The sequence below is a fragment of the Gigantopelta aegis genome, chromosome 2 (assembly GCF_016097555.1).
Source record: "Gigantopelta aegis isolate Gae_Host chromosome 2, Gae_host_genome, whole genome shotgun sequence".
NCBI classification, from domain to species: Eukaryota; Metazoa; Mollusca; class Gastropoda; order Neomphalida; family Peltospiridae; genus Gigantopelta; species Gigantopelta aegis.
Window position 1 is genome coordinate 5,273,817 of NC_054700.1, and position 10,702 is coordinate 5,284,518.

Sequence of the window (10,702 nt, forward strand, 5' to 3'; positions counted from 1 at the left end):
ATCGTTTACGGTATAGCGAGTTGAGAAAAACGCAGGGTCAGTCTTATAATGAGTTTGTGGCTAAGAAGGCAGGGGTGTTTGATAAATGGGTGATTTCTCATCAGGTAGAGTCATATACCGAGTTACGGGAGTTGTTGATCTTACAGGACATTAAAAATGGATTACCAGTTAGCTTACGTATTCGTTTAGAGGATCGTGATGTCAAAAAGATAGAGGAGGCAGGCATAGTGGCAGATGACTACGTGTTAATACACAAAGCTCAGGCAGTACAGGGTAGCTCTATACAACAGGTGATAAGAAGAAACTTCAGCTAGGTTTTTCCCGGGAAAGTAACTATCGGGGAGAGTCATCTAGTTGGTCAGCTAGTCAGGCAAGGAATGCACCTGGTGGGCAAAGTAAGGATAGGCGTGCATTATCAGCCAATGCACGAACTTTTCGTCCACATTGCAGTTACTGTAAAAAGGATAACCACCTTGTCGGGGACTGTTTTAAAAGGAAACGCGATAATGCGCAAGTTGTCGGTTTAGTGAGGTCAGCTCCGTTAGCGAGAGAGTTAATGGTTAGTCCTATGGCAGAGAGAGAGAGAGAGAGAGAGAGAGAGAGAGAGAGAGAGAGAGAGAGAGAGAGAGAGAGAGAGAGAGAGAGAGAGAGAGAGAGAGAGAGTAAACCCGTATGTGTCCACTGGTATGGTTTGTGATGTGAAACAAGAATTGAGTCCTAAGGCAATATCAGTCTATCGAGATACCGGCTGTAGTCAGTCACTGATAACGCAAGAGTGTTTAGCTGGTATTAAGAATTCAGATACAGGACGTAGTTTACCCTTAACCTCTGTTACTGGAGAAAAAATGGTTGTCCGGTTACATAACGTTTTCTTGTGTTCGAAGTTTGTGACGGGTCCAGTCATTATGGGTGTTGTAAAGGACTTGCCTGTTGAAAACATAGGAGTTTTGTTGGGTAATGATTTGACTAGTCAGTGTTGTCAGCCGAAATGTGACCAATTGTTAAATAAAGACAGCCCTTTACCAATAGAAGAGAGTGAGGTTGATGAGATTAGATATCCTGCGTGTGTAAAGACTAGGGCTATGGCCAGTAGGGTAACACGAGACCCAGAGGATATTTGTGATTTGTCTGATACGTGTGTGAGCCATGAAATTGGAGTGGATGAGGTTATCAGTGAAATGGTAGATAAGTCAACTGACGAACTAAATGTGGTGGAACCTGTTGATCTCCCGCAGAGGGTAAATGAACCAGTTGTGTTTGATAGAGGGGCCTTACCTTGTAATAGACAAGAGTTAATACTAGAGCAGGGGGCTGACCCAAATTTGTTGGCAGCTCGCACTACATTGTTAACTGAGAGAGTATTAATGAATAAGAGAGTTAGAGATAGGAGGTGGCAGGCGACCGAACTAGCTAAGAAGCAACCGAGCCATGCTCAGAACAAAATAAAATCAGTGTTTGATAGGAAGGCTAGGAGTCAGGAATTTAAACCAGGGAATAAGGTGCTGCTGTACCTTCCCATTAAACGGGGTTCATTGCAGAACAGGTATTTCGGGCCCTATGTTGTGCACAAACGGGTTAATGAGACAGGGTATGTGATAAAGACTCCTGATAGGGTTAGGAAAAGTAGGTATTGTCACATCAATTTGCTAAAAGGTTATTTTGACAGACTGCCGATAGTTCCAGAGTTACCGGTCCAAATTGAGAGTCACTCAATTTCCTGTGATGACGTCAAGACTGCAGAGAGAAAATTAACCAACAGCCAGATTCTAGCAGACTTGAACCCCCAGAGAGCAAAGCTGACTACATTGATACAAGACAATGTTTCCATTTGTCAGGACCTTCCAACGGTTACCAATACCTTAAGCCATGATGTGCGCTTGGAACCCAACGCTACACCGATTCGACAGCATGCCTATCGAAGAAAACCTGGAAAACGTGCGACACTGAAAAAGAAGGAAACGAAGGCCCAGTGGTCAGCTGAATGCGAGAAGTCATTCAACCGTCTCAAGCAGATGCTCTCCTCGTCTCCCGTGATGGCAGCACCAGACTACCGAATGCCTTTCAAACTAGCTGTGGATGCCAGTGACGTGGGAGCTGGAGCTGTGCTGTTCCAGGAAGACGAAAATGGACTGGACCATCCTGTAAGTTTCTTCTCCAAAAAGTTTGACAAACACCAGGGGAACTATTCCACTATAGAGAAGGAACCTTTGGCCATGGTACAAGCTCTGAAGGATTTTCAGATCTACGTGAAATCGGCAGTGCATCAAGTGGTGGTCTTTACTGATCATAACCCGCTCACTTTCATTCACAGAATGAAAGCCACCAACCAGAGAGTTTTGAGATGGAGTCTTCTCCTGCAGGAATTCCCAATTACCACTGAACATATCAAGGGCACATCCAATGTAATCGCGGATGCCCTGTCCCGAAGTTGAACGTTATGATAATGTGTTGACATTCTTGATTTCTGTTTTGTTTTTATATATTTTATTGTATACCAGGGACTCAGAGACTCAGTGTGATTACTGGTAGTCACCTTATTACTATGTGTTATAAATGCCCGGATGCGTCGATTAACGCACTTTTTGTTTTAATGTAGTATATTTCCCTATTCCTAGAGTAGAGGAAATATCCTTTTTGAGGTGGGGATGTGTGACGGTACATGCTCTTAATTTCTTTTCGCCTGTGGCGATATTAATTGTTTTAGAGGGCCGTGTGCAGTGCCAATATGCACTTAGCCCAGGTGGGCACCTTGTTACGTAATACCTTCGCGCGACCATGCATCCCAATATGCACTTAATGCAGGTGTGGAGGCCATGTGGCCAGTAGTTACGTAATACCTCCGCGCGACCATGGAATCTCTAGCGAACTGGCGACAGTAAGTCTGACCATCTAAGAAAAATATACCGGCGTGGTCGTTGTGGAAATATCACTTGATAGTGGGAGGGCCGCGATGTACCCCCAGGCGATATTCGGGTTTTATGATAAATAGCTAGGGTTTTAGAGATATCAGGGAGAAACATAGGAAGGCTTCCAGGGGGAACGTTAGTCCGTCCGGACTGGTAAATATTATTTCTGCTCTGTGTATAACCTTGATGTGATTGATGTGACTTTAAATATTTTAATACTGTATTATACCAATATTAATTAGACGGTGCTGCCGGTCATCTGACGCAGTAAACTGTAGGCTCACTGATCTAATATATAAAAAAAGCTTAACCAGTCATCCTAGAGGACCTAGGTAAACTGTAGGTTATTGTCTTTATTGTGATAGGTACCAGTATTAATTCTGTATTACAAGGTTACTGAATGAGTAGTTAAGGGTTAATTAAAAATTAACCAGTTAGGAATAGAGGTGTAATTCCTTTATTAATTAAGTTCCCCTGGAAGCGTTTCTCAATTATCACACGTGTGGGTGTTGTGTCACGGTGAAGTGATTAGCATATTGTGTAAACTAGACACCTAGAGATTAACTAATTAAGTGATCAGTTCTGGGTTGTTATTATTTGTTGTTGTTAATTAACTACTGCGGCTGTACATTTGTCAGCGTAGGTTAATACAGATTCCAAAGTGTATTGTGTTTTTGTTGTGTTTTCTAGTGAACTAAACGTGCTATAATAATATATACTTTATATAAGATTTTATCTCTGATCATACCTAGACGAGCCACACTAGGGTATAACCACCCGTTACAGAGAGATCTAATAGATATACAGTTAGGAGAGATATTTGGATAATCGTGTTTCATTCAGTTACGGGTATTATAGGATCCCCGTGACAGTAGTCATCTCGAATATCAGTATTATAAAGTTTATGTAGTGCAATGTTTTTAGGAACTCTAAACCATCTACTATATAGTTTCGATCGGTAGAAATACATCCTAATGGATCACATGGACGTACGGCGAGTTAGAAGACATACATTATTCCGTGTCAGAGTTTCTGCCAGAAAGACATTTTTGGGTATGACTCTGTGGAAATGAATATTTACAGTGTGTGTGCTGAATGCAACAGCAGTCGACAGGGGGTATGGGGTTAGGTTTAGGGTTAGGGTTAAAAAAAAATCATAATTGTGTCAAAATAATTTTCAAAAAATAAGATCTGCAAAACATTTGGGTATGGTGCCATACCCGTTTTACCCTCTGGCAGAAACCCTGCATGTGGAAATATGTGGCCTAATCGTGTAGCTCGTTACATCTTCTTTACTCCTGTAAACAAACATGACCGTTTCCGTGGAATCATGCGGTGTTTGCCACGATAGGCCCTATATTAACCAAAAGAGAACGAAGATCCATTTTTTTCTCTCGGCATTCCCTATATTTACAAGTTATCAGAGGTGATGATTTGCACTTTAAACTCTGCTTATATAGCATTATACATGAGGGGAGCCATATTTCTTTCTTGTCCAGTGTCAAGCACAGTGTGATTAGTCAGTGATGATATATAAGGGACATAATCGTTGTTTTATATTTATTTCCTATATAAATTATAATGCGCCAGTAGTCCGACAGAGCTTCTGGATTATAGTAAACCCCACTCCCATGGCTAGTAGTATTCAATGATGGGCTAGTAAATAACTATTATTGCCATGCCCGACGGCTAGTGACCAAAAAGTCCGGGTCGGTTTATGCGGTGAACTATGCCAATGTACGAAATGCAGTATACTATACGGAATGGTACCTTGGCTTGTGATGATGGTTGAACATAAACATTTACTTGTCTCCTCTGGGCCAGTAATATGAATACACACACACACACACACACACACACACACACACACACACACACACACACACACACACACACAGACAAACAAACGCACACACACACATAGACACACACGGACACACACACCCACACCCACACGCACGCACACACCACACATATACCCCCCCCCCCACGCACACACCACAGATGCACACACACACCACACACACACATACACACCACACACATACTCATGTATATACAGAATATGGTGGTGTGGTGACTGTAGTGGCGTTACAGTTTTTGAAACACCAATCCTTTGATTATTATTATAAACATTATAAGTACTAACGTTGTAATGAAAGTTTTGTTGTTGGTTTTTTTAACACCACTAGAGCACATTGATTTATTAATGATCGGCTATTGGGTGTAAAACATTTCGTAATTTTGACATATAATCTTAAAAAACACCCTGCTACATTTTTCCAATGGATCTTTTACATGCACCATCCCACAAACAGGATAGCACATACCACAGCCTGTTATGTACCAGTCCCATCGGGTAGAACGAGAACTTTGTTATGATGAAATCGGTGCATTTCATTTTTAAACGTAATGTGGATCCAAGTGAACAACAACAACAACAACAAAACATTAGCAGAGCGTGGTTTCGATCCACGGACCTCTGGGTTATGGGCCCAGCACGCTTCCACTGCGCCACTCTGCTTGACATGTAATATCCAGACAAATCGATGACATATTGATAAATTTTTTGATGCAATAATTTTCATTCTGTTTTAATAGTGTTTGCACTGACGTCACAATTTATCGAGTTACCCGGATGCGCGGCCATGTTGGCGGTATTCGACTGTAAACAAACTACACGTTTTTAAGGGCTTTTGCTAAAACAGCTTAATGTGATGGCTAAAGCTTCCACTAAACTGACCATTTCTTCGTGTAAATATCGAGATGGACTTAATAAAGAAGAACGAATAAGATATATGGGGAAACTAGAGCTAATAGCAGGTGAAGATCCCTATGAAATAGCAGTTTCAGCGTGGTCTGAAGACATGTGTTTACTTCCACCGGTCACGTATCCAGACATAGTAAACTACTTGGTATTTTCACCCAGTCCTTACACATCAGATGACTTAAAGAGCTTTAAAGGACTAGAAGCTTACAATCAGTTCGTGTGTGGATGGGTACGAGACAAGACTTTTAGACTTGTGAACGACAGATGTGTTGTTAAAGCAACGGTAGGTCTATTTATTATTATATCATTATGATGTACATGTATATTGTATAATGGGAAAAATATCCGCCCGGTCCCCCCTTCCCCTAACCCTAACCCTAACCCTAACCCTAACCCTAACCCTAACCCTAACCCTAACCCTAACCCTAACCCTAACCCTAACCCTAACCCTAACCCTAACCCCAACCCCAACCCCAACCCCAACCCTAGTCCTAACCCTAACCCTCAACCCTAACTAAAAATAATAATGGAGGGGACCGGGCGGATATTATACCGTATAATGAATATATTATGGAAAGAGTTCCATCAGTTCCCCCATTAGTTATCAATCTAACCATAATTCTAAAGGCTAAAACACCCCTAAATATATAAAATAATTTGTTGGGTGGGAGTATGGATGGAACTGTCTTTTTGAAGTTTCTAATAATGAATATACATGTAGGTATGTATTTTAAGGATTACCCCACATATTTACAGCTTTAACTTTTCAGACCATTCATTCACTGTACATTCAGGGGTGGGACGTAGCCAAGTGGTAAAACGTTTGCTTGGTGCACGATCGGTCTAAGATCGATCCCCGTTGGTGGGCCCATTGGGCTATTTCTTGCTACAGCCAGTGCACCACGACTGGTGTTATCCTGTCTTTGGGATGGTGCACATAAAAGATCCCTTGCTGCTAATCGAAAAAGAGTAGCCCATGAAGTGGCGACAGCAAGTTTCCTCTCTCAATATCTGTGTAGTCCTTAACCATATAACCATAAATAAAATGTGTTGAGTGCATGGTTAAATAAAACATTTCCTTCTTTCATTGTACATTTCATCTGCTCAGTTCAAAGAATGCTAGTTACTCGCACCATACCAACTCATCCCAATGGGTGAATGGCTGGGGGTCAGCTATTTCCATGCTGTTTCAACAACTTGTCCTTCAAAAGTTACCAACATGTCCCATTTTTTTTAGCTCACCCACTGGTACAGTGTTGGTCAACTTGCCCCACTGCACTACATGTACATGTTCAAACGAAGCAGGTCGAATAAATATGCATTTACTTTATTGCTTTATTCGTATTTGTCAGTAATATTAATAAAAATATTGTTTACATTAAACTGTTTGTGCTTAATGTATATCCCAAAAGTTCAAAAACAAGTTCTTGTGGCCAGTTTCTTATTAAAATTAATAATTGTCCCCATTAAATTACCAGTAACTTACTATAAAAATTGTGAGAGCAACAAAATGTTATGCATGTATTGCAAAAGAAACAATTGAATAACACTTTATCAATGACACCCTATCGTCATGTGTGCATACCAAACTGCACAGAATTATTTATTTACTTTAAAAAGTTGCATGTACTTTGAACATGTATAAATGTAAATGGATCTTCAAATTATTGATTAAAACTTTTTGCTGTATTCGTGATTTCAGGTTCTTCATTCGCAGAGAATGAGTGAGAAACCATTACAGCCATGGCTTATTGTCAGCAAGGAAGGGTGCATTTTAGCAGCCCATTGTACCTGTATGGCAGGCTTAGGAGAAGCATGCACACATGTAGCTGCATTACTTTTTGCCATTGAAGCCACAGTCAAATTGAGGGATTTCAAAACAGTTATAGAAGAGAAAGCTTACTGGCTTCTCCCAAGCTCAGTTAAAGGTGTTGGCTACAAACCATGTCATGAGATTGATTTCACCTCAGCAAAGACCATGAAAAAGAAAATGGACAGAATGTTAGATACGTGTGGTTCATCTGTTTACACACCCTGTTACACGGCTAAGAAAGCACTCGTTCCTGAACCAACAGAACAGGAACTTTCTGTTTTATTTAAATCTTTGTACGACTGTCGTGACTCAAAACCAGCCCTGCTTTCGTTAATTCCGCCATATTCAGATGGGTATATACCAACACCAATGGAAAAAAACTTTCCAATTTTGCTAACAGAGTTGAGAGATGAGAGTGCAGTCCATTTGAATTACAGTGAACTCCTGAAAAAATGTCAAGACATTGATATACAAGTGACAGAAGAGCAAGCCAGAGTTGTGGAGACAGCTACTCGTGAGCAGGAAAATTCAAAAATGTGGTATCGTTTTCGGGCTGGGAGAATTACAGCATCCAAAATGAAAACTACATGCTGTACTGATCCGGCCTCACCAGCACAAAGTTTAATCAAGAGTGTCTGTTATCCAGAAAGTTACAAATTTTCAACAAAAGCAACTCAGTGGGGATGTCAGCATGAGAAATATGCTTTGGATATATTTATGGACAAAATGAAACCATTGCATGAAAATTTCAGAATTGAGGATGTTGGCTTTTTCATTAACCCTGACGTTCCTTTTATTGGTGCATCTCCTGATGGGGTTGTAACATGTGACTGTTGCGGACAGTGTGTTGTGGAAATCAAATGCCCATTTTGTAAGAAAGATACAATGTTAGCTGAAACTAGTACCAAAAATTTCTTCCTAAAAGTGGGAGATGATGGTTTACTGAAACTTGACAGTAAGCATCAGTATTACTATCAAGTACAAACCCAGCTAGGGGTATGCAAACTGGAATTGGCATATTTTATTGTATGGACAGAGAAGGATCTGCACATAGAACATATCATGTTTGATGAAAGAATGTGGGAGGAAATATGTGAAAAGTCGAAACACATCTTTTATTCTGCAATTCTGCCAGAACTTGTGGGCAAATTTTACTCACGTCTTCCCTTCAGTGAACTTGCACATACAGGACCTATTTCACCCAATGTGAAAAGTGTGGCCAATGACGAAGAGCTAAAATGGTGCTTTTGTGACCAGGTGGAATCGGGCAAGATGATTGGATGTGACAACCAAAATTGTCCATTACAATGGTTTCATTATTTGTGTGTGGGTATAAGCTGTGCACCAAAGGGGAAATGGTACTGTCCAGACTGTAGGAAACTTCCTGAGTTTCGGTCCAAACGTGGCAAAAAAATTACAGCAATATCAAATTGATTCATTGATGCAGTACAATAAGTGAATTGCTGAAATAGGTTATTACTGTGGATCTAACACCTGAAACACCCGTAGTATTCAAAGGAAAAAAAACTACATGTTTGCCTTTCATTATTTATTTGTACATCAGCTAAAACTGCATTTATGGAAACACAGCCTAATGTGTATCAGATGATGAATTTAACACTTCTAGTATTATGTACATGTACAGTATGAAATCATCTTAACATTAACCATACACCCAAACATGCAAGCTCTGGTTTATGTTTCACTTCCACGTCCCATGACAGAATTGACACTGATTACTAATGCAAAATAGTAAAATGTGGTTTTAAACTTGGGTAAATAGTGATCCAAGATAAAAACCTCTTCACAATTTTATATGGGTACAAGATCATGTACTGGTCATTAAACAGCAAAAGGTTTTCAAACATGCTATCATACAATATTGAGGTGCAATTTATATACAAGCAGAATAGGCCAAACGTATTGTAAGTAACTTAAGTTTATCACTGTACAAATCAGTTACATACTGTCAGACTATGTACATAAATGATATGCAAGACTGTAAAAAAAGTGATCTCAAAATTACTTAAACAATGGCTATTTGTTTTTGTAAAATAAAACTTTATGAGCATGTTTTTTTTTTTTCATCTGTGACACATCACAAGGTATATGTATGTAAGATAAATGATATTAAAATGACTTTAATCAATGGACAATAATACAAGTTTGTAAAATAAACATGTTCTGTGACACATTGTAAGGTACTGTATTATTATTAGGCTCAGAATACATGTATCTTTATTAAGGTGCCCACTTTTTGTTTTTACCCCCAAATTATGTAATGTACATTGTATACTATTTACATGTGTGTTTCTTTCCTCAACTTAACTTTCCATTTATAAATACACCCTTATATTTACTGTCATCACTTGCATTGTGTTTATATGTACATGTATATATGAGAGGGACTTAAATGTATGCCCAACTGTAAGCAATAAAAGATGTTTTCAATGTAATCTTCTTTTTTTGTAAATGTACCTTAACATCATTAGGTTTAACCAAAATATTGCTTGTTTCCTATTACATGTTCCAAACAGATATGACACCATAAAGGGAGGGGCAGAATTTAGCTCAGTTGGTTGAGTGCTCACTTAAGGTGCTTGCGTTGCAGGATCGAACCACCTCGGTGGATCCTTCAACTGATTGTAGAACTTAGAAAGAGTATCTTTAAGAACATGTGTGAGCGAATAGGAAGGAAGGAAATGGGTTATTTAACGACGCACTCAACACATTTTATTTACGGTTATATGGCGTCAGACATATAGTTACGGTCCACACAGATATTCATATTGAGGGAGGAAACCGGCTGTCGCCACTTCATGGGCTACTCTTTTCGATTAACAGCAAGGGATCTTTTATATGCACCATCCCACAGACAGGTTGTTATGAAAGTTAATGTTTGTTTTGTTTTAACGACACCACTAGAGCACATTGATTGATTAATCATCGCCTATTGGGTGTAAAACATTTTTGTAATCTTGACATAGTCTTAAAAAGAAAAGCTGCTATATTTTTCCATTAGTAGCAAGGGGTATTTTAAATGCACCACCCTACAAACAGGATAGCATATACCACAACCTTTTACATAACAGCCCCACTGTGTGGAACGAGAACTTTGTTATGGTGAAATCGTTGCATTTTATTTTTAAACGTAGGGGCCTAATATATAAATATGTCCAAGTGAACAACAATAACAAACCAAAAAAAAAATAT

At 39.5% G+C, this 10,702-nt stretch overlaps 1 non-coding gene across 1 annotated transcript; it reads right to left on the reverse strand.

The window, feature by feature from the left end:
* Positions 1 to 5,358: 5,358 nt before the first annotated feature.
* Positions 5,359 to 5,430, reverse strand: Trnam-cau. The gene has a single exon. It is a non-coding gene; the product is annotated as a tRNA-Met (tRNA).
* Between the last annotated feature and the right edge of the window lie 5,272 nt (positions 5,431 to 10,702).